We start from the raw sequence: 26,551 nt of genomic DNA on the forward strand, positions 1-26,551 counted from the left end.
ACAGATGAGAAAATGAGTCTTCCAAGGGCAGAGCCAGGCCCAGGATCAGGGCCCCCGGTGACCAGCCCTGGCCCCTCCTGGCCCCGACCATGCCCCTAGTGATGCTAGCAGTGAATGTCATGGCCCTTGCAGGGGAAGGAGACTCTGGTTAGACTCCTCCTCCGGCCTCAGCCCCACCCCCAGGAGCCTCAGCTGGACCTCTGCTTGGCTGTGCTGTCCTCTGTAGACCCGCCTGGCGCGGCCAGGGAGAGCCCAGCCTGCAGGTGCCCAGCTCTCCCTAGGAGGCCTCAGGTGGGAATCGGCCCCTGCATGGCCTGGGACATCCTGGGTGGACACCCCACTCTGGCCTCCAGGGAGCTGCCGCCACACACACTGCAACCCCGGGAGTGGGGCACGAAGGCAGATGGGCTCTCAGACTAAGGCAATGCCAGAAAGTGTGGCCTTTTTGGAGCCCGCAGGAGGTTTGGGGCTTGATGGGCCCAGGTTCATGTCCTGACTCTGCCACCTGCTACCTGTGCGGTCTTGGGCGAGGCTGGACCCTATGTCAGAGCCTTAGTTTCCTCATCTGCAAAATGGGGTTTATGTGCCTATCTCCCAGGACTACCATGAGGATTGAGTGAGTTGCCCTTTGAATAACTGTCTGGAGCCCTCTTTATGTTGGGTCTTGATCTTAGGACCAGCAAAAGGACAAGGATGGATCCAGGGCAGAATGTGGCCTCACACAGCTGATGGGCGAGAACAGATGGGAACTCACATGCTTTAACACGGCAGACGGCCGGACGCGCTGTGGGGGCGCCAGGGTCCCCATATTCCCTGTAAATATGACCCAGTAGCATCTCCCTCCTCCCTGCCTTTGCCTGTGCCATGCCCACAGCATGCCCGTCCTTCGAGGCTCTCAGTGACCGCTGGGCTGCTGCGTGTCTGCACCCTCTGGGCTGACACGCTGTCTCATCTTGGCGGCCGTCGTCGGTGCCACACAGACGGCCCATCCGAACCACCCACAGGCCCGGGGGGCTGCGGACGCCAAGTGCCTGCCCCGCCCCACCGCGCCTGCCTGGCAGCGAGGGCGGGCGGGCGGCGGGCGGGCAGGACCGGGCAGCCCCGCACAGGAAAGTGGGTGTTTACACTGCAAACAGCGGCGGAGGAGAGACTGTGCCGAGGATTCAGCTTCAGGGAGGCGCAGACGCCCAGGTGCCAGGCCCTGCGTTTGCCCTAGTCCCCAGGGGTTCTCGCTGCCACCCGCAGCCAGAGCATTGATTAGCTCGATTTGTCTCCAGCGTGCGTGCGGCGTGCGCTGTGTGTGGGTGGCGGAGCCGCTTTATCTCTACATCTTTAGAGATGTGGGGCTCACCCGCCCCTCCCCGCGAGCCCGCTTCCTCCCAGCTGGGATGTGGCTGCCGCAGAGATGCAGGGCAGACCCTGCCGCCACCCCCAGCGCTGCCCCAGCCCCAGCCCGCCGCCCCCAGCCGCGTCTGCCCCTCACCCCCTCTCTGGCGTCACCCCTCTGCCTGCAGCATCACCCCTCTAGTCACTGTCAAAGCTGCCCCATCCCTTTGGCAAGCAGCCCTCATGCCGGGGCCCGTGTGCCCTGCCGGTGGGCGAATTGGACGAGCCGGCTCCTGCCCGTGGGCCTGGGACACAAGCCAGGAGAGGCCAGGAGCACAAGCTCGGAGCCAGAGCCCAGCCCCCTGCTCACTGGCTGGGTGACCTCGGCAAGTCACCGCTCGGCTCTGGGCCTCCTTTCTCCCTCCCCTGTGACATGGGAGGGCGCTGACCACAGTGTCTTCCTCACAGGGCCACTATGGGGATCAAATACGTCTGAGCAGGAACGCGTTTAGAAAACCGCTGGCCACAGCCGCGAGCCCAGCGGATGTCAGTTGTTGGCACCCTGCCAACGTCACTGGTGCTGGGGACTGAGGTCCAGAGGAGGGCAGTGGTGTTTTGCACCCGTGACTCCATCCTCACAAAACTCCTGCAAGATGACTGTCATCAGACCCATGGGATAGGGAGGAAACCGAGGTCCCCCCAGAGCCACTAGGCTGTGTGGAGCCTAGATTTGACCCACCAAGCCCAGGCGGAAAGGACTGGGCAGGGAGCAGGGGGACGGTGCACAGCGCTTTGCTTTGCAGGGAGGTAGCTTCCCAGGGGCCAGCCCTGGCCCCATCAGGGCCAATCCCAGCGTCCATGTCCCTTCAGAAGCCGGCAGCCCTGTGGCCCCATCCCAGCCAGAGCCAGGGCAGCCATCCCTCCCTCTGTCCCCATATGCTGGCCCAGCTACCCCTCCTCCAAGAAGCCTTTGAGTGTCCCAGGGATGCTGGGCCTCCCGGGTCCCTTTCTGTGCTGAGAAAGCTGGGGACAGAGACAACGCTGACTGGTCCTTGCCCTCCAGGGCCTTCCTTTGAGGCTGGTGAAATTCTGTGTCTGCACCAAGGTCCCCATTTCCACAGAGGTAGGAAGCGGCCATGAGGAACCCCCTCCTCTCTCAGGGTCCCCCAGTGGTCTCCAGCCCAGAGCCCCCTTTAGACCCATGTCTCATCTTGAATTCCCTGTGCCCCAGCACCCGGCAGGATGACGCACCTTTGGACAAGTGGGGGCGGGGCAGCGCTGGTGGAGGATGCCCAGGCACCTACTGGACAAGGCTGCCCCGCGGTTCAGGAGCAGCCGGGACCCAGGCGCATCCCCACATCCGCACAGCAAGAGCCACAGCACCTAGGGGAGGCCTGGACTCCTGACCGAACCCCCCTGAGCCTCAGTTTCCTCATCTGCAAAGCGGGGCCGAGGACACCATGCCCACATCACAGGACTGCGGGAAAAGCGTACCGGAGATCAGAGCGTCCGGCAGCAGCAGGCACGGGGTACGGGCTCAGCGGAAAGAGCCGGGCCAGCCATCAGCTCTCAAGCGGAAGTGCTTTGCAGAGTGTTCTAGTCACACAGGGTGCTGGCAGAGTTAAGAAGGAGGATGGACGCGGGGCACAGGGCCTGGCAAAGTGGGGAGGGGCCTGGCGAGGGCATCACATGCGTGGGGGTGGGTGCCGAATCCATCACGCAAGAGCTGGGTGACCGTGGTCGTGTCAGCCTCTCTGAGCCTCTGTGCAAGGATTAAATGGGAAAAGGTACATGAAGGGGTCTACGAGGTGTCTGCACACAGCAGGAGCTTAATTAATATTAGTCTCGTGAACACTTCGCTCCTTGAATCTGTGAACATTTGGGGGAAGATGCTCTTATGCATTTTCCCTCTCTCCCCCCCTCTCTTTCTCAAAGCCCTGACTTGTAGCGTTTGCCCATTTCCGTAGTGTAAACACTCCCCTGTGGAAGCTCCAGCCCACACAGCGCTGGGCCCAGCTGTGCACAGATGGCCCTCACGAGTGACGAGGGGCAGCTCCATGACCCCACTGCTCCCCACGGCCACCCTTCTCTGTCACCCACCCTCCTCAACCCAATACCCTCCCACCACACCCACCGTGTTTCTGGTCCCCACACATGCCAGGTGTGTTCCTGCCTCAGGGCCTTTGCACTTACTGCTGTGTCCTCTGCCTGGAACGTTGCTCCCCGAGTTGTGGCATGGGGGCGCCTAGCTCACGAATGGATTACCGCCCTCCCTGGAGGGGGTGGAGCGAGTGAGTTCTCACTCTCTGAGTTCCAGAGAGAGCTGGTTATTAAAAAGAGCCTGGCATCCCACTACCCCCACCCTCACCATGTGACCTCTGCACTCGCCAGCTGCCCTTCCCCCACCACGAGTGGAAGCAGTCTGAGGCCCTCATCACAAGCAGGTGCTGGCACCATGCTCCTCAGCCAAATAACCCCCTTGTCTGTATAAACTACCCAGACTCCACTACTCCTTTATAGCAGCACAAACAGGTTCAGACAGCTGGCAGTGCCTTGCTTTCCAGATCTTGGCTTAAACGTCACCGCCTCCAAGAAGCCTGCCCTGACCACCTTGTCCAGCTTGCCTCCTCCCATCCCCCACCACCTGCCATTCTGTGATTTCGTGCTGTTTTATTTCCTTTGTGGCACTTGGCTCAATTTGCAAGTGTGAGCCACGTTTCTGTGTCATGTGTATTTATGTGTTATTGTCTGTGTTACCTACCAGGTATGGCGTTCGCTCCATCAGGGCGGGGCCTCATCCACACGGTCACTGCTGTGTCCCTGATGTTTAGCACAGGGCCTGGGTCTGGCGCATAGTAGGTGCTCAGGCAGTATCTACAGCACGAATGAATGAATGAACAGTTAATGTCGGGACCCACCTGGGCTGATGCCCCCAGGCCCTGCCTGGCCCCCTCCCCCTGCCCCCAACTCCTGGTGCAGCGGCTCTAATTGCCAGAGGCCCCCCCTCGCCTGCGCCCATTGTGGAACCTGTAATTGCAGCCTCCGGCCTCCCCCCCACCCCAGTCTCCCTCTTCAGCAGAAAGACGGAGCCGGCCCTATTGTGCAGCTCCTGTTGACACAGGGATGACCTCACTGGGGCCTCCGGAGATGGGGCCCAGGAGGGAAGGGGAAGTGGGGAACAGAGGGGTGGGGTGGCCAGGCCCGGGGGCTGGGGGCTGGGACAAAGAGAGAGAGAGATTGAGATTCCAGGGGTGAGACAAGACAAGGGTGCTTTTCATTAGCAGGAATAATTAGGGGAGGGGAGATTTAATCCTTCAGAAAGGATCCTGGGCAAAGACTGGGACAGGAGGCCGTGTGCTTGAGTGGGTTTTGGAGACGCAGAGAGACAGACAGACGGACCTGGGCCTGGAAACCGCCTGCTCTGCAGCCTTGGGCTGGAGACTCCCTCACGCCGAGCCTATATCCTCTTCTGCAAAATGGTCAAATAATAGTAGTGCCTTCCACGTGGGGTTGTTCCGGGGTCCATATTAGATAATGGAGGTCCGGTGCCAAGCACGCAGTAAGTGCTCAATAAATAGTCGTTTCTCCCCCCCTCCCCAATGACTCTGGCTCACTTGCTCTTTCTCCTCTTCCTTTTTTCTAGACGTTTCTCATTCCTAGCCCTCCCAGGGCCCACAGCCTGGCAGGACCACCTCCCCAGCGCCCCCCAGCTGAGCCCCAGCACCCATGCACCTGCTGCTCCGGTTCCCTGAGCCCAGGGCCGGAGGGTCTGGGGGCCTCTCCATCCTCATGTGCAAGCCTGAGCCAGGCCGCCTGGTGTCTACACCTGGATCTCTGCCTGGGCCCCTGGTTACTGCTCCAGCCCCGATGGGCCCTGAGGAGGACAGCACCTGCCCCTGGGGGCTGGGGAGCCCTGGCCTTGCCCTTTGCCCTCAGGCCTCTCTCCCTGGGAAGGGGGACAATCCCTGGGTCGGATCAGCTGCTGGATACTGGGGAGCCCTGTGTCCCGGAGGGAACAGAGCAGGCGTGGCAGGGGCGGTGTGCAGGGTGACAGGACGCCTGGCCAGGCCTTCCAACTCCTTGCTTACGAATAATAACATTTTCATCAGAATTTTGACAGCGTTGAATCATTTTCAACAGCAAGTATTTTTCAGATTGGAGCTCCTTAAGTTAATTTAGCTCCTTGGCCAGTCTTCTATCAAGTGTAGGTCAATTGTTTCCAGGTTATTATTTTTATTTTCATTCCATTTTACTGAACTTATTTTTGTTGGCATCAATATTTTCCCTACTGAAGATTTTTTGTCTTCTGAACAGTTTTCAGCCACGTCCCATTTTGGCTTCTGCCACTGTGGGTGCCTTTGGAGGCCATTTTTTTCTGCCAAGGTCACTGTTTCAGAGACAGATGTTGTAATTTCTAAGCTTGGTCAGGCAGCTGGGTGCGGTGGCTCATGCCTATAATCCTAGCACTCTGGGAGGCCGAGGCAGGGAGATCACTTCAGCTCAGGAGTTCAAGACCAGCCTGAGCAAGAGCGAGACCCTGTCTCTACTAAAAATAGAAAAAAATAGCCCAGTGTGATGTCACATGCCTGTAGTCCCAGCTACTCGGGAGGCTGAGGCAGGAGGATCGCTTGAGCTTAGGAGTTTGAGGTTGCTGTGAGTGAGACTGATGCCACAGCACCCTAGCCCAGGCGACAGAGCAAGACTCTGTCTCAAAAAAAAAAAAAAAAAAAAAAGAAACCTGATTAGGAAAGTTTGATTCTTCCATCAGTCTCTAAATCAAGAGGTTTTCCATGGTGCAGGTTTGGTTTGAGGTTGACAACTCTCCCGGTGAGATGTATCCTGCACCGGGTGAAGGACTCGGGGTTTGCACCAACTTCCCGCAGCAAAGAGCTTTATGGCTATAAAGAAAAGTGTCAGGACTCAGGCAGGGTCAAAACACCCTCGGGGACAAAGTGTCCTGACTCTGAAGGAAGCTCAGGTCCTCAGCAGCAGAATGAGGATTGGAAAATAGTCAGTGGGAACCACAATGACCCAGACCAGGCAGGACTCCCAAGGGCCTGGACCCTCCAGGAATGAAGGTTAGTGTCGGCCCACCTGGCGAGAAACCACGGTCCGCTAAGGCACTGCCTTCCTCTGCCACGCCTCTGCCTCAGGCCCCTGCTTACTGCTGTGGCGGGCAGCTTCTGAGAGGCCCCCAAAGGTCTCTGCCTCCTGGTATCCCCACCCTTCCCCTGCAGTGTGAACAGGACTGGGACTTGAGTCTAGCCAACGGGATATGGCAAAGGTGATGGATGTCCCTTCTGCAATGAGGTGATGTAAGCTTATGGCTTCTGTCTTGCCAGCAGACTCACTCCCTTGCTGGCTGTCACGAAGCAAGCTGCCAGCCTGGAGAGGCCACGTGGCCAGGTGCTGAGGCCGTCAGTCCAACAGCCAGCAAGGAGCTGAATCCTGCCAACAACCGCATGAGCTTGGAAGCAGGTCCCTCCCCACTCGAGCCCTCCAGTGACACTGCAACACTCTTCTAGTAGCCTTGTCAAGGCTCTCGAGCAGAGGACCCTGCTAAGCCTCCCCAAGGCTCCTGACTCACAAAAACCATGAGGTAACAAATGCATTTTGTTTTAAGCCTCTAACTGTTGTGGTGATTTATTATGCAGCGATAGACAACTAGTTTACCAGGCAAACGACAATAATTAATAGTGCTAGTAGAAAGATCATTGAGCACAGACTGTGTGCCCGGCACCATTTTTAAGTGTTTCGCTTGCGTTGTCTTATTTATTGCTCACATTAACTACGACCATGTTACGGTTACCGTTGACGATGAACAACCAGGGGCTCAGAAAGGTTGAAATGACTGGCCTGGCTCTGAGCTAAGAACTGGCTGGAGAAGGGGGAGGCAGGTGGCCCTTCTCCCGGAGCTACCAGCCCAGTTCCCTTTCCCTGCCCCATCCACACCATATCCCTCTTTGGGTGCAGGCGCCCTTTCCCTTGTCACACAAGTGATCGTATGGACACGAATGCACCTGCAGTATCTTTCTGCAGACATATTTCCTGGAAACATAACGTCAATTTTACCTGCACTTTTAATAAGCATTTAATTCCTTCAATTGTCTGGTGGTCCATTTGCAGGGGAAACTGAACTACCTGATCATTTCTCACTTCACCTGCCGTACGGGAAATAGATTCAATTAGAAAAACCTATTGCTAATTTGAAAGCTCTGATTCTATAATTTCCTACAGGGAAGACATGTAAATTGCGTGTTATTTAACACCCTTTCATGGCAGGTGAGTTCCGCGGGGGGCAATTATAACCCGCTCTCCACTCTTCTTGCAGACTCCTGACAAGAGGGGAAGAGGGAGGAGGGGAAAGGGAGGAGGAGGGAGAGCAGGAGAATATTTTACAGGCTGGTCTCCGGTGGCTTTCAGAACCCCTGAATTCAAACGGCCTAGGGGGGTCAACTGGTTGGTGCCCACCTGCTGCCCAGCCCCCAGCCCAGGCTGCCTAAGTTGCCCAGCCTTTCCCTAACCATCTGGAAAATCGCCACAGTGGGGGAGGGAGGGGCAGTCAGGATACCCCAAGTTGTGCTCCAGCTCCTCTGTCACCAGCCGTGTGGCACACAGCTGGCCCTTAACCTCTGTGGCCGTGGTCCCCACCTGTGCAATGGGGAAACCATAACCAGCATCAAATGTACAATAAAAAGGGGACTTTGCAAACTATGAAGTGCTGTCCACTGCAAAGGGCGCTGGCAATGGGCATCAGGCCCCGAAGCTCCACTCAGGGACTCAGCGTCTCCCCACCCCACAAATTCCCAAGGTTTCTATGGCAGGAACTGTAATGTTTCTGGCTAAGGGGGTTTTCAAGATGAGACTATTTCTTCCCACACAGCTGTAGCAAACAGGCTCTGCGCACCAGCACCCCTGCACACACACACACATCTGGGCAGATGTCTCTGGAAAAATGCAGAAGCCAAGGGGCCTCTGGGGGTCTCCGGAGCGGGGAGCAGGGTGGGAGGCAGCAGAGATGCCTGCTCACAAGCATGGCTTCATATATTTATTCATTGTTAACAAATGAAACCTGTGACCCAGGGCTCCCCTCTCCTTCCCCGGCCGCAGACCCCTCCCTCCTGACCGCGCGGGCTCTGTCCATCACCGAAGCCGCCGCGCGCGCACACCGCGAGCTGCCCCTTGGAGCTGCCCAGCGGGAGCTGGCGTCTGAAGGAAGAGCAAAAGTCCACTGCCCCTGGCAGGGAGCTGTGCGCAGACACACCCCCAAACCGAATACGCCGGGATGCGGCGCCCCCATCCCCGCGCGCGCAGACCGCAGGGCGCCCACTGGCCGGCGGCGGGGGCGGGCGCCACCTGCTGGTCGCAGGTGAGACGCGCGCGCCGGTGCCCGCCCGCGCCCTCTGGTCTTCCCGACTGAGACTGGCTCAGGACCCTGCAGTCCCCGGCGTGTGTCCTGGGCTCCTGCCAGGTGGCAAAGCATCCTCCTCCCCACAGGTTTCTCCCAACAGCTGCTCCAGGTTTTGTTCACAGACGTGACATTTTTACATGTCACAGGTGAGTCAGACTCTGTAAGTCTTCATTCACCACCCAAACGTGTGCTGAGGGCCAGCCGTGTGCGAGGCACCCATGACACTGTAACCAGCAAGATATCCGTGGTCCCTGCGGGCTCTGAGGGCTGGAGGCTGAGATTAAACAAATCATTACACAGGAACCGTTTGACTGCAAACATAATCGAGCTTAATGGGGAAGCAGAGAATGCAACATTGTTTCATTTGATCTCTCCACCTGTTCTGCAAGGCAGGATTAATTGCTTTTTAAAGACGAGGCTCAGAGAGGTGGAGTGACTCCCCCAATGTCACATAGCAAGAGGAAGTGGGGCTCAGATAGCCTCTGCCAGGCTGCAGAAACAGTTTCAGTGGGTTTCGGCCACTGCTAGGGGTTAGACCAGGCCTCCTGCAAGAGCCGTGTTCTCCCCCATCTAAAGGGACGAGCAGACAGAACAGTGAGTCCTCAAACACTATCCACCAGAGATCAGCTCCCTCTCCCCCATCCTCACCCCTCCACCCAGCCAACAAGCCCACCGCCTTGGCGAGGGAAGAGGGCCCTGCAGTGAGGCTGGCAGAGCCTGGGCCACCTACAAACTGCCCTCTCCTCCCCAGCCTCAGTTTCCCCTCCTGTCTACTCAGTAAGAGGCTGATCTGAAGTGTTATAACCCTGTCTCCCTGCCTCCCCTCGTCAGCAAGTGCAAACACACACACCTCCCAGTGGTGCTGGGCAGCCTCAGTTTCCCCAAGGTGGCCCACCTTGGGGAAGCCAAAGCCAAAATGGTTTGGCGAGAGTGGAGGCAAACAGGACTCCCGGGCCACGTGGCGACCCAAGGACGCAGCAGGCAGGACAGCCCTGCCTCCTGGGGGCCAGTGACACCCTCCCGGCCAGACCCCCTGGGCGTGTCCCTCCCCTCTGCGAGTTTCGGCCCCTCGCTGCACCTGCAGACCCCCCTTGAGCCGGAATCCAAAGCCCCTCTGGGGCCAGTCACGCCCCGTCCGCAAACGTGGTGGGAAAGACGGGGCAGGGTCAAGCCGGGCACGGCGGTTTAGTGGCCGTGCGCCCTCGGGCAGCTGCCCCTCCGCTCGGTGCCCGCCTCCTCCGCCGCAGGGGCCGGCGGCGGCAGCATGCGCCAGGTGACACGGCAGCATGCGCGGTGAGCACCTCGGCGCCAGCGGTGCCACAGCCAGCGTGACCGCGACCGCCGCCCAGGCTGGCCGCGCCAGCGCCCCCAGCGAGGATGAAGGGCGGCCGGGCGAACGCCGACTGTGCACACACCAGCCACCTGGCACAGCGCTTGGCACCCTCGCATCCACCACCTCGCCGAGCCCTCACCAAACCCATTTCTATCCCCGTTTTGCAGATGGGGAAACTGAGGCCCGGAGAAGGGAGAGGCATTCCTAGTGTCACACGGTGCTGGGGCCGGGCCGTATCAAACGGGGTAGTGCTGGAATCAAACCTGTGTTTACCAGGGAGGGCCAGCCTCAGCCCATGGGGGGACAGCCCGCACCGCAGCCTGCGTGCTGGAGAAGAACCGCCCCCCCCCCCGTGTCGCAGCCGCGCCTCCCCGCCGCGGCCACAGGGGGGCAGCAGCGCCCCGGCCACCGCCGCCCGGCAGCGCCGCTTCCCGCGCGCGCGCTCTGCCTGCCCGAGGCCGGGGCGGGGCGGCGGTGCTGCGGGGCCTGCTGGCCTCCCGGGTCCGAGGCGGCCCGGGCTGCGTCCCGGTGCTTCCACTGCCGCGGTGCCAATGCCACAGGTAAACGGCTGGCGGCTTGGGTGCCGGCGGAGGGCTGCGCCCAGCCCAGCGCGGTGTGTCTTGCAGTGTGACCCGGGCAAGCCCTCTCTGGGCCTCAGTTTCCCTGTAAAATGTGGGTCATGGCAGGGAGAGCAAACTGACAGTCTGCAGTATTTTTCAATCTACACAGCGTTTTTCAAAAATTATAATTGGATGACTGGCTTCTCTTCCAGAGCGGCCCGGCCAGACAGGTGGCGCACGCGGCCTCCCAAGCCTCTGCCAGCGTCCAGACCCCAGACCTCTGCCGCCCACCTGAGCGAGCCCGGGCTTGTCGAGCCCCGGCCCCCCAGAGACACCAGGAAACAAAGCCAGCACCCCCCAGGGAGCCGGGCCTTCCCTGCCCAGCTCCTCCCCCGACTTCTCACCTGCCCGCCCCCAGGAGGACCCCAGGGTCCAGGACCCCAGTCGCCTGCCCTGTGGGAGGGAAGGCTTAGCCTCAGGCACAGACAGCAAGTTACTTTTACTTTATTTATTTGTTTGGCCTTACTTCTTCTCTGTAAAAATGCATATAACCTGGAGTGGTGGCGAAGTTTGAGATTTTATACATATGCATACGTGTGTGTGTTGTGTGCACGCAGGTGTGTGTGCACCTGTCTCGGGGCCCAGCACAAACTAACTATAACTACATCAGTCCGCTCCTCCAATCCCACCATGCCACGGCCCCCGGGTCTCCTCGCCCCCCCCCCCCATCCAGAGCCAGGCGCCAGCCGCTGGATAAACACAGATTCCGGGCCCACAGAGCAGTGGGACCTCAGGGTCCCTGGACGCCCCCAAGACGAGCTATTAGCCCATCAGGGAAGTCATGCAGGGGTCCCCTCGGGTCAATCTCGGTTTGTCACACAAGCATGCAGGCTGGGGCATGCTTCCCCAATGAGGAAGCCCAGGCTCCGGATAACTTCCGTTAGTGCTTGTGTCTGGCTGGCGGGGCTGGGGGAGAGAAGTAAAAGGGATCATTGAGCCCCGGACTGGTTCCAGTTCACAAAAGTGCCTGCTTGATGGTGCTGCTGCCTCCATGGGGCTGGAAAGGAGACCCCAAAGGCTGCAGCGATTTTCCAAGGTAGGTGCAGAGTCAAGACTAGGAGCCCCACCGGCTCCCAGAAAGAGCCGGCTGCTTGCTGGAGCCCTGAGCCACCCACAGGGGCCACCAGGATGTCCCACAGCTGGTCACAAACTTGGCCCACCCGAAGCCAACTCATGGCCCTTACCTCCCTCCCTACCCACCCCGTGCGGGAGGGGTTCCACTGCACGGAGACCCCCAAGCCTGAAACCTAGCATTATCCACAAATACTCTGAGTCCCTGTAACCTCACATCTCCCCTCAAACCTGTCACCCAGCCCTGTGGATTGTCCCCGGGGCCACCTCTTAGGATGACAAAAATTGGCTTGAACCACACCTAGGCTGTCCTTTTGGACTGGGGTGTGCCGCAGGCTTGGCCACTCCCTGCTGCCTCCCTGCGTCTGGGGCCCCGCGTCAGCTGCTGTGGAGCACTGGGCTGCACCCATGTGCTTTTTACATTGAGGAAACATTTCTTTGCCCCCTCAGGTGTGCGGGAAAGAGAGCTGGGCAGAGAAGCATGCCTATTTGAAGAAACAAAAAAGCAGAGATGATTTTCTTTCTGGGAGGGAAGGCAGTTTCTAGGGAGTATGCAACAAAATTATATCCCATGTAAAGCAAATAATATGCAATATTTCTTACACTCAGCCCCACGTTACCCATTTTTGGCACCTGTCTGGCCACGATAGGCTTTGAAGGTTGCAACCCCTGGGTTACAGCAATCACAGAACAGAGTGGGGTGGGGCGGGGGGGGGGGTGGGGTGAGAAGGAAAGTCAAGTCTTTTTTGCTAACTTGGGCTTCCTTTCCAGCCAAAAGGAAAGGGGGGGTCGGTAAGCACTAGCCCCTATCGGATTCACGGTTATTGCCATTTTCATGCACCCCCACCCCGGTGTCCCCGTCCAGTCCCCATAGACTGAGCATCTCCGTCACCTCCTGCTCACAGTGCAGGTCACACAGCCTCGGGTTGTCCCCACGCTCCAGCCAGGGCCATGGTGGTTCCTGGTGCCGCCCAGGTCCTGTTGAGATGATTACATGATTTCCCTTTTTAAACTGTTGATGTGATAGATTACATTGATTAATTTTGTTTTTTGTTTTTTGTTTTTTTGAGAAAGAGTCTCGCTTTGTTGCCCAGGCTAGAGTGAGTGCTGTGGCATCAGCCTAGCTCACAGCAACCTCAAACTCCTGGGCTCAAGCGATCCTCCTGCCTCAGCCTCCCAAGTAGCTGGGACTACAGGCATGCGCCACCATGCACCATGCCCGGCTAATTTTTTTTTGTATATATATATATATATATATATATATATATATATATATATATATATCAGTTGGCCAATTAATTTCTTTCTATTTGTAGTAGAGATGGGGTCTCGCTCTTGCTCAGGCTGGTTTCGAACTCCTGACCTCCAGCAATCCACCCGCCTCGGCCTCCCAGAGTGCTAGGAATACAGGCGTGAGCCACCACACCCGGCCTAATTTCCTAACAATAAGCCAACCTTGCATTCATAAGATAAATGCAACTTAATCATAATGTACGATATTTTTCAATGATTATTATTGCTGAATTCACTATGCTCGTAATTTTAAAGAATTTTGGAATTTATGTTCATGAGTAAAATCAACTTGAAGTTTTCCTTCTTATACTGTCTTCATCTGGTTATCAAGCTTAAGCTAAACTAATAAGGGAAGCTAGGGAGTGTTGACTGTGCTTCTCCACCCTGGAGTGAGATTTGGGTAAGCTGGCACTTGTCGGTTCTTTGAATATTTAACCGAATTTATGTATCTGGAATTGCCATGTGGAACAGATATTTTCTGTTTTCTTTTTCTTTTTTTTTTTTTTTTTGAGTCAGAGTCTCACTCTGTTGCCCTGGCTAGAGTGCCGTGGCATCAGCCTAGCTCACAGCAACCTCAAACTCCTGGGTTCAAGTGATCCTTCTGCCTCAGCCTCCCAAGTAGCTGGGACTACAGGCATGTGCCACCATGCTAATTTTTTTCTATATATTTTTAGTTGGCCAATTAATTTCTTTCTATTTTTAGTAGAGACGGGGTCTCGCTCTTGCTCAGGCTGGTTTCGAACTCCTGAGCTCACGTGATCCTCCTGCCTCAGCCTCCCAGAGTGCTAGGATTACAGGCATGAGCCACTGCGCCCGGCCCAGATATTTTCTTTACAGGAAGATTTTAAACTGCTGATTGAATTTATTCAATAATTATAGGACCGTTCAGGTTTTCTATTTCTTCTTGAGTCAATTTTGATAAATTGTATTTTTGTAGGAATTTGGCATGTCACTTAAGACTTCTAATGTATTGGCATAAAGTCACTTAATGTATCACTCATTTATTCTATGAAGCATCTAGAATTATGTCTTTTCTTTCATCTGAGTGTTGTTTCTTTGTGCTCTCTCTTTTATCTTAATCTTGTAAGATATTCGTGTAATATTTTTAGTCTTCTCAAAATTTAATCTTTTGTCTTTGATCAACTTCCCTATATGTTTTTTTTCTATTTCATTAATTTCTGTTCTTATCTTAATATTTAATTCCTTTTACTATCTTTGGGTTTATTAAACTGTTCTTATTCTAACTTTTTAAGTTAGATGCTTAGCTCATTTATTTGAAGCATTTTTTAATCTGCTAATACGGACATTTAAGATTATAAGCTCTTCTCTAAATACTGCTTCTGTTGGATCTCACAAGTCTTGGTACAAAATATTTTTGTCAAAGCTCAGTTCTAAGTATTCTCTAACTTTAGTTGTAATTTTTTTTTTTTTTTTTTTAGCCTGTGAGTTGCTTAGAGGTACTGTTTTTCCTAAAGTACAAGCATTTGTTAGTTGTCTTTTGGGTTATGGACGTCTAGCTTGTTTAGATTGTGATCAGAGAACGTCTTCTGTATACAAATTGTGGAGGATACTATGAGAACCACCCAGCTTCCTCTCCCAGAAAGAAGGACTTGCTCCCCCAGCGGCGGGCAGTGCTGCAGGGGGCCGGCCCTCAGTGGCCGCCTCTCCTTAGCGCTGCCGGAGCTGAAGACGTTGCCCTGCCCAGCCGAGACCATGGCTCCTTCACCGGGCAGCCTAGGCCCAGGGGCTGCTCCGAAAAGGCCTGGGGCTTCACCTGACTCTAGACAGCTCTGAAGGACCAGCCCCGCTCCAGAGCTCTCCAGAGTTGGCTCTGGAGTTGGCTGAGGCCCCCACCGATACTGTCCAGACCTGCTTCTTCCCCTCCATTCCACAAGCGCTCATCCCAGGCATGTTTTCTAATAAAACTCCTGCACCCCAATCTCCATCTCAGAGTCTGGCTCCCAGGAGATCCAGCCTGCAGCTCTAATCTTTGAGATGTGTCGAGGTTAGCGTTACAGTCTAGCATAGTTTCTAAATGTCCCATGCGTGCTTGGAAAGAAGGTGTTTTTCCCCCAACTTGGGGGTTCCATATGCTACATGTTAATTATTTTAGACTTGTAATTGTGCTCCTCAAACCTTCTGTGTCTTCACTGGGATGTCCTAAAAATATCCCACCACGAAGGTGGATGTGTCTATTCTTGTTCTTCCCATTTTTGCTTTATATTTTTTGCAGCTATGATGATATTAGTTATATATAAACTGAGAACTGTTACAGCTTCCTGGTGAATTGAACCTTCCACCATTATCTAGTGACTGTCTTATCCCAATGCTTTTTTCTCTTAAAGTCTTTTTTTTATCTTATATTAAGATAGCCACAACACCTTTCTTTTAGTTAGTATTTGCCCCAGCATATTTTTTCTGTACTTGGACTTTCAACAGTCTGGGTTCTTACGTTTGAGGTATGTCTCTTGTAAATAGAACATAACCTGTATGTTTTAAAAATTCAAACTGACAATCATCTTTTAACTGAAGAGTTTAGTCCCTTGGCATGAATTACTGATAACGTACATTTAGATGAATTTCTACAGTCTTATAATGTGTTTTCTATTCATTCTGCTTTTCCTGCCCACAATTCCCTTTCTTGCCTTCCTTGAAATCATGTAATATTTTTATCTTCTTCTTCTGATCCTAATTTTTCTTTCTAATTATTTGGAAGTTATATATTCCAAGACTGCTTTTCAGTGCTTACCAAGTTATTTTAACACTGAGTACTTAACTAACTCGAAGTCTAAACTTAAACAATATATTTGCCTTATTCCCAAATAGTTGGAAGACTTTAAAACTTGAATTTTCAACATCTCTCCCAAATTATATGGTATTGTCCGATATTTTAGTACTAGCCTTTTTCCTACCATAAATTAGACATTATTATTGTGGAGCCAAACAGTCTGTGTTTGCTTAGTTTTCCCCCAAATATTTGCAGTGTCTTTGCTCACTGTTCCTTCTTCTGTATCTGGCGTTTTCTCTGGAATAATTTTTATTCTGTCCAAAGTACATTATATTTAAAACTTTCTCTAGTGAGGATCTTTTTTTTATTTTTATTTTTTTTATTTTTTGAGACAGAGTCTCACTCTGTTGCCCGGGCTAGAGTGCCGTGGTGTCAGCCTAGCTCACAGCAACCTCAAACTGCTCGGCTCAAGCAATCCTGCTGCCTCAGCCTCCCAAGTAGCTAGGACTACAGGCATGCACCACCATGCCCAGCTAATTTTTTCTATATATTTTAGCTGGCCAATTAATTTCTTTCTAATTTTAGTAGAGATGGGGGTCTCGCTCTTGCTCCGGCTGGTTTCGAACTCCTGACCTTGAGCAATCCTCCCACCTTGGCCTCCCAGAGTGCTAGGATTACAGGCATGAGCCACCACGCCCGGCCTCTAGTGAGGATCTTTTGGTCATAAAATCTCAGTTTTTATTTGTCTAAAGATGACTATTTCACTTTCATTCTTAAAGGACAGTATAGAGTTCTAAGTTGACAAATTATTTTTTTCCCAGCACATGAAAGATAGAATTCCACTGCCTTCTGCTTCCCATTGATGACAGTGCTAAGTCAGCTATGGATCTAATTATTGATCCTTTGAAGACAATCTTTTTTTTTCCTGTGTTGCTTTTAACATCTTTTCTTTTTCTCTAATGTTCTATAGCCTTACTTTGCTGTATCTAAATGTGAATTTCTTTTGATATATCTTGCTTGGGATTCACTGGGCTTCCTGGATCTGAGATTTTTATATACAACAATTCCCCCAAATCACCAGCCATTATTTCTTCAGGCTTTCCTATTCCCCCGTTCTATTAGCTCCTTTTAGAAATGTGAATAGATGTACATCGTGCCCTGTCACTTTATGTTTGTTTGCTTCTGCTCGCTTGTTAATCCTCTCCTTGTGCCTAATCTGCTGTTCAATCTGCCCATTTCAAATTTCAAATATTATATTTTTCACTTCTATAAGTTTTATTTGCTTCTTTTTCAAATCTGGCTGTTCTTTATAATCTCTTATTCCCTGCTCATATTTCAAACTTTTGTTTCTTTAAAAACACACAAAAGGCCGGGTGCAGTTGTTCACGCCGGTAATCCTAGCACTCTGGGAGGCCGAGGCGGGCGGATTGCTCGAGGTTGGGAGTTTGAAACCATCCTGAGCGAGACCCCGTCTCTACTAAAAATAGAAAGAAATTAATTGACCAACTAAAAATATATATACAAAAAATTAGCCGGGCATGGTGGCGCATGCCTGTAGTCCCAGCTACTTGGGAGGCTGAGGCAGCAGGATCACTTGAGCCCAGGAGTTTGAGGTTGCTGTGAGCCAGGCTGACGCCACGGCACTCACTCTAGCCAGGGCAACAAAAGTGAGACTCTGTCTCAAAAAAATAAAAAAAATAAAAACACACAAAAAAATCTGTTATTTTAAATTTGTATTCTGCATATGATAATTTCCAATCTGAAAGTTCTAAGGATCTACTTCTACTATCTCTTGTTTCTGCTTACTTTTTAAATAAAAGATAAAGTAAACTTTAAGAGAAAAAGGTATTATTAGGGATAAGACGATCACTAGATAATGGTGGAAGGTTCAATTCTCCAGGAAGCTATCACAGTTCTCACTTTATATATAGTATCTCTTTTGTTCCTTGTGAGATTTATTATTTTTCATTGCGAGCTGCTCACTTTGAAATTTATTTTTGACACTATCAAGCAGAGGCCACTTTAAATTTTCAACTTGAGTTTTTGTGAACCACACAAGTAGCAGGAATTCGAATTGAAACTCACATGGGGGCCAGCTTGTGATTATAGATTCCCAGTGGAAATATTTTCCTCTGAACCCAATATCAAGGGCAGGGCAAGCAGGCTTCCCCTCTGTTCTCTTCCGCAGGGTGAGACTGACTTTTCATTCTTCCCGACACTCTGGACAGAGACCTCCTGGACGCCGGCCCGGAGGGGTTCTCCTGTTAAACCTCCCCCTGGGAGAAGCCCGGGCTCGCTCTCCTGTTCCTGGCATCTCACGCATCCATCAGAACACAGGCTCAGCTCTCCCAGGCTTCCACCTTCGCTGCATGGGAGATTCATCATGCTCTCTCTTCCTTTCATGCCAACTTAGCAGTGCATGAAAAAAAAAAAAAAAAAAGACTCTACCAAAATATTTTATCCAGCCTTTTAGTTATAATCAGGGGGGTTATGAAAGGTATCTAATCTGGCAGAGTGCCAGAACCAGAAGTTCTCTCTGAACACTTTCCAGAGCTTGTTTTGACCTTACGCCGATTCTTCCCTTTTGGCACACACCACAACACATTTAGGTGGTCGTCTGCGGGCTGTTGTCCTGGCCGTGTGTCCTCCCGCGTGGGCTTCTCAAGGCCCAGGAGGAAGGGAAAGTTCAGTGTTCCCAACCTTGGCGTGGACTTGCAACAAGGAAGGCACTTGAGAAACATGTGGGGAACAGCCGAACAATTGAACGAATGGATGCATCCTCATAACAACGCCTAAGCTGCTTCATCTGCAGCACCTGAGAACGTTCAGCACGACCGGCGTCCTTGGCCTGTCTCGGGTCTCTCCTGGCGGGCGGGGACAGCACGTGTGCAGGAGACCCGTAGGTCACCCGCTGTGGCTCACGGCTTCCCCTCCCTACCGCGGGCCACGTATTAAGCAGGACACAGTCACGGACAGCTTCTTCCAAACTGACCTGCACAAAAAAGTGTTAATGCCACAAAATGAAAATGCTTCTTGCCAGCTGGAATCCCACCAACCAAATCTGGGGCCTGCGGATCGTAGCGGCCCTAACCAGAAGGCCCAACCGACGGGCGTCAGGAGGCTGGCAGAGAACAAGCCGGGCTGTCTGATGCAGGGTGAATGCCTCAACCCGCATCTTTCTTAAAGTGGAACCGGTCCTGGTACCTAAAATATACACGGGTCTTTCAAAACCTTGCTCCTTCTCCCACCTACCTTCACACGTCTGACTCAAGGGGGAAAAATAACCCACCAGCAATTCATCTCCTTCAAGGGCTGCCGGCAAGCTTATAATTTTTTTTTTTCTTCTTTTCACAGCTGAGTTATTTCTGATCTTGGTCCTGGCAAAAAGAAATAGAAAGCAGCCGTGGCTGGGGGACGTTTGGAAGCGGTGCCAAGCCAAACACTGTCCCAGCGTCTACATCTGCGCTGCCAACCTCGGGAAAGTGTGCTTTAACTTCACAAAAAACACCTTCCAGCACTCGCCATGTAAAACCAGTTAAAAGTAAAGGTCAGAAAGGGAGCTCTCACCAGCTGGGAGGCGAGGCAGCCCCTCGGCCCCCCGCGCACGTGGCCTCTCGCGCACCCCTTCTCCGGGCGCGGGAAGAATCGCAAAACCCCGGGCCTGGGCGGGCCCCAGAGGGCCCCGGGGACAGTGAAGCTCACAGGTGACAGGCAAGCGTGTGAGTCCGACAAAACTGGGTCTGAGGCCTTCCCCACCCGCTCTCGGTCGTGTGACCCTGGGCAAGTCATTTGACCTCCGTTTTCTGCGTTGTACACCAGGGATGGCGCTAGTAAGCCTGCCTCGTAAGGCCGCGTAACAATCAGACAAAAATATACGTGTAACTGTGTGTAATCACAGGGCTTAGCAAGCTTCTAGTGCTCACTAAGTGCTCATAATGACAAATGCCACATTTTTATTGTTGCATTGACATTTGTGAGATGGTGATGATGATGATGATGATGAAGATCGAGGAGGAGAAGAAATGGAACGTAAGAGAGAAAGAGGCAGGATTAAAGTCATTTTTTTAAAATGGTCAGTGGCAGATGCAGGGCTGCAGCCTAGCTCTCCTGACTCCGACCCTGTGTCCCTTCTACGCTTGCTTGTAACTGACACTGCAGTCATTGTCTGAGCATTGCTATTAGCTACCGACATCTCTAAAGAGGCTCACTGCCCACTCAGCGCTCCCCCACACATCTTTCGGTTCTGTTTTGTATTGACTTTGTGAGGTAATCTGTGTGTGCCCATTTTGCAGATGAAGAAACTGAGGAAAAGAGAACTAAAATGATGCATCCAATTCTAGCAGGTCAGAAGCAGAACTGGGATATGAACTCAGATCTCCTGGCTGGAGATCTGCCTCCCCTGTGGGAAGGTCAACCCTGCTTTCCTGCTGTAAAACATCACACTAGCATTTACTGAGGCCAGGGACTGTGCTCACTGAGGGGACTTGAGAGTGAGGGTACCCCGAGGGCGCCCACAGGCTGGAGGGCAGAAGGACATTGAAAGAAACAAACAGGGGTTTCTGACGGAAATGACGGATGCTGCACCTGCATCTAGTGTTTCTCCCCACCCCCCACCAATCCCTATCAAAGCAGCAGCGAGAGACTCCTTCAAACCCCAGAAACTCAGAATAACAGAGAGGGCAGGAGAGGAGGCGGCAGCAACCACGCTCGAGAAGCTGAAGAGCAGACCGACTTTGCAGGTGTGGGGACAGTCCTAAGATGATGGCGGGGAAAGTTACATCCTGACCGCACTTACATCATCACAAGTCCCCAATGCTTGGGGGATGGGCTATACCAGGAAGCCAATGGAGCTAAAATCAGGAGCAGGCTGAACTTCTGCTCAGAAGCAGGATGTCGGTACTTTGAGATGGGAGTCTACCAACCTCCTCTTTCCTTCTCCTCAAAAAAAAAAAAATCAGGAGCAGAACTAATTGAGCATCCATCTGTTCAAGGAATAGTTAAAAACCTGGTCTTCTCCCCAACTCCAGGCAACCAAGGACCAACACACCCCTCAACCGAGACGGAGGCCCTCTGGACAGGTGTATATGGCATGAGAATCCTAGAACTTTCCTCCCACAACATGTCCTGGAACAATCAGTCCCAGCCAGTCCTGCACACTCCAGGCAAGAGATTGGAAAAGCTTTCTCCAGGGAGTCTTACCAGCCCAAAGGAAAAGGTCTCTACACACAGATGTTAACATTTCTCAGACCAATCATCCATATGATTCCCAGAGACACTCAAACCAACAGGCTCCACTCACCCACTCAGAAAGACGAATCTCTTGGTCAGACAGCCAAGTTATTAGTCATGGGAAGAAAGCAGCACACATGCAACGAACAACAATCAGACAAAAGCAGCTTGGAAGAAGTCTCTATTTTGGGGAAGGAAAGACTTTTAAAAAGCTGCCATTAACATTCTTAAAGAAAGAATAGAAGATATTGTACTCATGAAACAAGAACAGGACACTATAAAAAATGAGCATTCTGAGGATTTAAAAACAGCTCTTGGAAACTAAAAAAAAAAAAAAAAACAGCAGAGATTTTTAACACTTAGTAAAAGAGCTGGAATATAAATTTGAGCAAATGCACCCAAAGGACAGAGATAGAAAATAGGAGGTGTGATGATTAATTTTCCGTATGGACTTGGCTGGATGGCAGGATGGCCAGATATTTTGCTTAACATAATATCAGAGTCTGTGAGGGTATTTCCGGGATGAGATTAGCATTTGAATAGGTAGACTGAGTAAAGCAGACCCAGTGGGCATCAACCAATCCTGAAGGCCTGAATAGAACACAAATTGGAGGAAGGGCAAATGTGCTCTCCCCACCTGACTCCTTGCTGGGACATTAGTCTTCTTCTGTCCTCAGACTGGGACTGACGGGTTCTCAGAACTATACCACTGGCTTCTCTGGGTCTCCAGCTTGTAGACAGCAGACTGTGGGACTTATCACTTGATCCAATTCCTCATTTTATAATAAATATCTAAACGATATTGCACCCGACCACAACTTGGGAAATTTTTCAAAGCAGAAAGATCCACCAAGTACTTCTCTGGACAAATGCATAAGAAGAGACTCACACCAGAGCACACCATGCTGAAACTTGATTCTCTGGGACAGAGTGAAGGTCTCACAGCTTCCAGGGAGAAGAAAAGGGTCCCACACAAGGGTCAGGAATAGCTCTGGACTTTTGTGTCTGGAGACAGAGTCTTGCTCTTTTGCCCCAGCTAGAGTGCTGTGGCATCAGCCTAGCCCACAGCAACCTCAAACTCCTGGGCTCAAGCGATCCTCCTGCCTCGGCCTCCCAAGTAGCTAGAACTAGAGGCATGCGCCACCACACCTGGCTAATTTTTTCTATTTTTAGCAGAGACGGGGTCTTGTTCTTGCTCAGGCTGGTCTCAAACTCCTGAGTCCAAGTGATCCTCCCACCTCAGCCTCCCAGGTGTGAGCCACCGCGCCTGGCCTGCTCTGGACTTGCTGACAACAACACGGGCAGCTGGCATGCGCATGCACAGGAGCAATGCCGGGAAACGCTGGGGGAAACCAGTTTCCAGCCTAGATTTCTTTACCCAGCCAAGCTATCCATCAAGTGAGGGCCAGTATGAAGATATTTTTAGACATGCCAGATCTGAAAACACTTACAGTCTTTGTTATTCTCAGATTCCATATTTTCAAATCCTACTCACTAAAATTTATTTGTAACCCACACACCAGCATTCACACGATGCTTTCACAGTCATTCGAGGATATTCGCACAGCAGCAAAAACTTTGAGTCACTCGACGTGCAGGTTCACCGCTGAAGTTGAATCAGGCAACGCTCTGTCTTCTGGTTTCAGCTCTCAAACCGTAGACAGGCGTCCTTTTCTCAGTCTATTTAGCGCCACGTCTTCTCCGTTTTTGTACTTTTTGTTGGAAATTTTGCTGCTTGAAATGATCCCAACTGCAGGGCTGAAGGGCTGCCCAGCGTTCCCACGTGCGAGAAGGCTGCCCCGCGGCGCGTGGGGAAGGCGGGTGCGAGAGAAGCCTCGCTCGGGCGGGAGTCACGGTGCTGTTGGCCGTGAGTTCAGTGTTAATGAGTCAACACTATCTACTAAATAAGGCGTGTTGTAAACACACAAAACACATGGCCATGTGTTGATCCGTTGATGAAAATACTGTGACCACAGACAGACCTGCAGGCACCTAACCCTGCATGTCCCCCTCGAGCAGCGGCCCAGTCTTGGCAAATTCTGTGTTCTTGGTGACCTTGTGGCGCGTCACTCCCGTGAATGAGAACTGACCGCGCCGCCCTGAGACCCTTTCTCGGGAGACGACGAGAGAAGGTGCTTCTCCAGAAAGAGGGTAAACCAAGGAAGAGGAAAACAGGGAACCAGGGCAAGGAGAAAGTCACGGGGCGTCCCTGGGCAGCTGGAAAGGGGAGCCACCTGGGGGCCACTGGCCCTGCAGCCTGGGGCGCCGGGCACCGGCTTCTCCGGGCAGATGTGGGCGGGGAGGACCCAGCGTTCCTGGAAGTCCTGCCAGGAAAGTTCGGGGCGGAATCAGCGGCAGTTGTGTAGAAAACCAAGCAAAAGAGAAGCAAGACAATTAGCTGGGTGCAGGGGTGCCACCGCAGGAAAGGCGTCTTGACGGTTTGACGCATGTCCCCGACTTGACTCACTGAAAGCCCCAGCCCAGCGACGCTGGGGGGGTCACCGGCTCCAGCAGAGAGGTCGAGTGATCTGCCCAGGGTCACACAGCTAAGAGGCAGGGGAGGCCCAGACTCCACGCCCTTCATCACTGACAACGGAGGGGACCCAAATCCTAAGCCGGTACGGACAGGTGTGCGGACAGACAGGTGCGAGGACGTGGGAAGGCGTGCGTGCTGAGGGAGAGCCGGGAGCCGGCGCAGTCCTCACCTTCCTTCAACTGAGAGGGCTGACAACTAAAAAACTCAAGCTGTAGTCTCAGAGGCACGTATTTAATGACACCGGTAAGAAACACAGTAGTTAGTTAAAGGAGGTGAAAAGTTGCCTCGGGAGGGCACATAGGAGTGGGTAGGGGGACACGGCCGGAGGCTGCCGTTTTTCCTAACAAATTGTGGAACTGTTTGCCTGTGTACGCTTGATAAAAATAAAAGCTAAAAATAAAGAAAAGAAATAAACAATGTCCCCTGATCCTAGACAGAGCCTGCAAGCCAGGGCTGCCAGGGCGGAGAGCCCGAGCTTTTCTGTTTCCCCTGGAGACTCCGCCTTTGACCTGGAGACCCCCCTCCGGCCCTCCAGCATGGTGGCCCCCCACCCCGTGTGAGTTATGGCCCCAGATTGGTTGAAGAGCCCAACAGGGATTCAGTCGCCCGCTGCAGGAGACCCATCTGCACCAACCTTCCTGCTCATCCGGGCCTCTGCACTGGCCTATTGATGTCAGCTGCAAATGAGGAGCCCCCCGGGGCTGCCCTGCCGGCCCCCATTCCAGGCTACTGCTCCACAAAAGGAGCGGGGCTGCAGAGGGCTGTCACCGCACACGCTAATGACACAGGCACTGACGCATCGGGCCCTCGAGGGACACCCCAAGCACCTGAGGTCACAGAGACAAAGCAGAACCCGTGGGGGGAGTACCCCAGGGATGTGGGGGACCATCGACCACATCGAATCCTGTGCCGTTGCCCCCACCCCAGTCCCTGCCCCTCTCTGCCAGTTTCTTCCACACTGACTCACAGTTGCGGGAGGCAGATTTTACTGAAGGGTCACGGGATGGCCCCCAGAGCAGATCATCTGAGACTGAGTATTAGATGCTACTGCATACACGTCACCCCCCTTCCTCTTTGTGTCAAACTCAGTAACCAAACTTGCTGCTGAATGGGGACAACCCCCTTCCTATGGAAGTTTCATATCCTAAAAGTCACACCTTTCCTCTTGCACCTATGACAACTGTGTTGTCTACTCCGTCCCTTACCTCGTTTTTGCCCAAGCAGACTCTCAGCTGGTGAAATTAATACTTCTCGCCTACTTCTCAGGGTTCCTGCGAGGGCCACACGAATCATGCAGGCCAGGGTATTTTGGGAAATAAAAGGGTGCGAAATCCAGAGACTATTTTGAGAAACTCAAGCAATCAGCCCTCTCGGATGTTAAAGCAGATGATTAAGTCCCTGATGGAGCCACAGAGCAGGTGTGAATGGAGCCGACTGGGGAGCAGAGAGACGTCCTGGTGCAAAGAGTTTAGTACATGACAAAGTTGTCTTCAGTAGACAAAGAGCCACGGAAAGAGTTGCAAATAAAAACCCAGTGCAGGCCGGGCGCAGTGGCTCACGCCTGTAATCCTAGCGCTTAGTGAGGCCAAGGCGGGAGGATCACTCAAGGTCAGGAGTTCAAAACCAGCCTGAGCAAGAGCGGGACCCCCTGTCTCTACTAAAATTAGAAAGAAATTAATTGGCCAACTAAAAATATATAGCAAAAAATTAGCCGGGCATGGTGGCACATGCCTGTAGTCCCAGCTACTCGGGAGGCTGAGGCAGGAGGATCTCTTGAGCCCAGGAGTTTGAGGTTGCTGTGAGCTAGGCTGATGCCACGGCACTCTAGCCTGGGCAACAGAGTGAGACTCTGACTCAAAAAAAAAACAACAACAAAAAAACCCCAGTGCAGACTCATTCTTCAAATCTTTCACATATACTGAAAAAGAAGGAATATTTATAAAGCAAAGCAAATCCTCGGAAGATTGGCCAAACAGGTAAATGAATATTGACCAGCTCTTTGTGGAATGAGAAGTTGTCAAGGCTTGAAATCATTAAGGAGATTTTTTTTAAAAAGAGAAAAGAGAACTGACTGTATAAAAACAAAAAAAAAATCTTCTATGCTACAGTAAAAATGAACAGGGGAAGAAGAAATAGACTGACAAGCAAATGAATGGCAAGGGGTTAAAACCAATAATCTGTGAAAACACTACGCTCAGTGGTAAGAAAAGCCTTAAACCAACAGGGTTTTTATTTTCTTTTATTTTTTGGAACTTGACAAAATGATACCAAATTTCATCTGGAAAAATAAACATTCGAGACCAGCCAGGGAAATTCTGAGCAAAAACAAAAGTAGTGGAGGAAGACTTGGCTTTACCAGATGTTGAAACGTCTTGTGACAGTACAGTGATTTGTAAAGTTTAGTGCTGGAAAAGAAATAGACAGCTCGGTCCAGACCCGAGTGCAGAAACGGGTTGGAAACGTGGGATGCGGCCGGTGGATAAGGGAGGCAGTTCCGATCGCAGGGGAAAGACCCAGTCGCTGCTCAAAGCCCGGCATTGAGATAACCAGGTCATCAGCCATCTGGAAAAAATAACGCTGAATCCCTACCTCACCCCTTACACCCAAATAAATTCCAGATGGATCCAAAATTTTTTTTTAAAAATTGGACCATAAAAATTCTAAAAGAAAACACAGATGAACGTATTTATAACCTTGGAAAGGAAAGGTCTTTCTAAGCAGGATACAGAACCCAGAAGCTATAATAAAATTCATTTGCGGAAATACATGGGTGAGACAGCCAAAGGGTACTCTGGAAACGATGAAGAGCGAGTCCTCCCTGACGTGAAAACATACAATTAGCAGAAGCAGAGACCCGGGCTTTCCTGCGTAAAGCGACCCAGTGCGTGACCTTCGGCCTTCCCCAGACGGTGAACAACGGGGAGAATGTTGAATCCATGAAGTTGGGACACCGTCGCAAGGAGAAATATCAGTTTAAATCATTTTCACATACACTAAAAAATAC

The sequence above is a fragment of the Microcebus murinus genome, chromosome 10 (genome assembly GCF_040939455.1).
Source record: "Microcebus murinus isolate Inina chromosome 10, M.murinus_Inina_mat1.0, whole genome shotgun sequence".
NCBI classification, from domain to species: Eukaryota; Metazoa; Chordata; class Mammalia; order Primates; family Cheirogaleidae; genus Microcebus; species Microcebus murinus.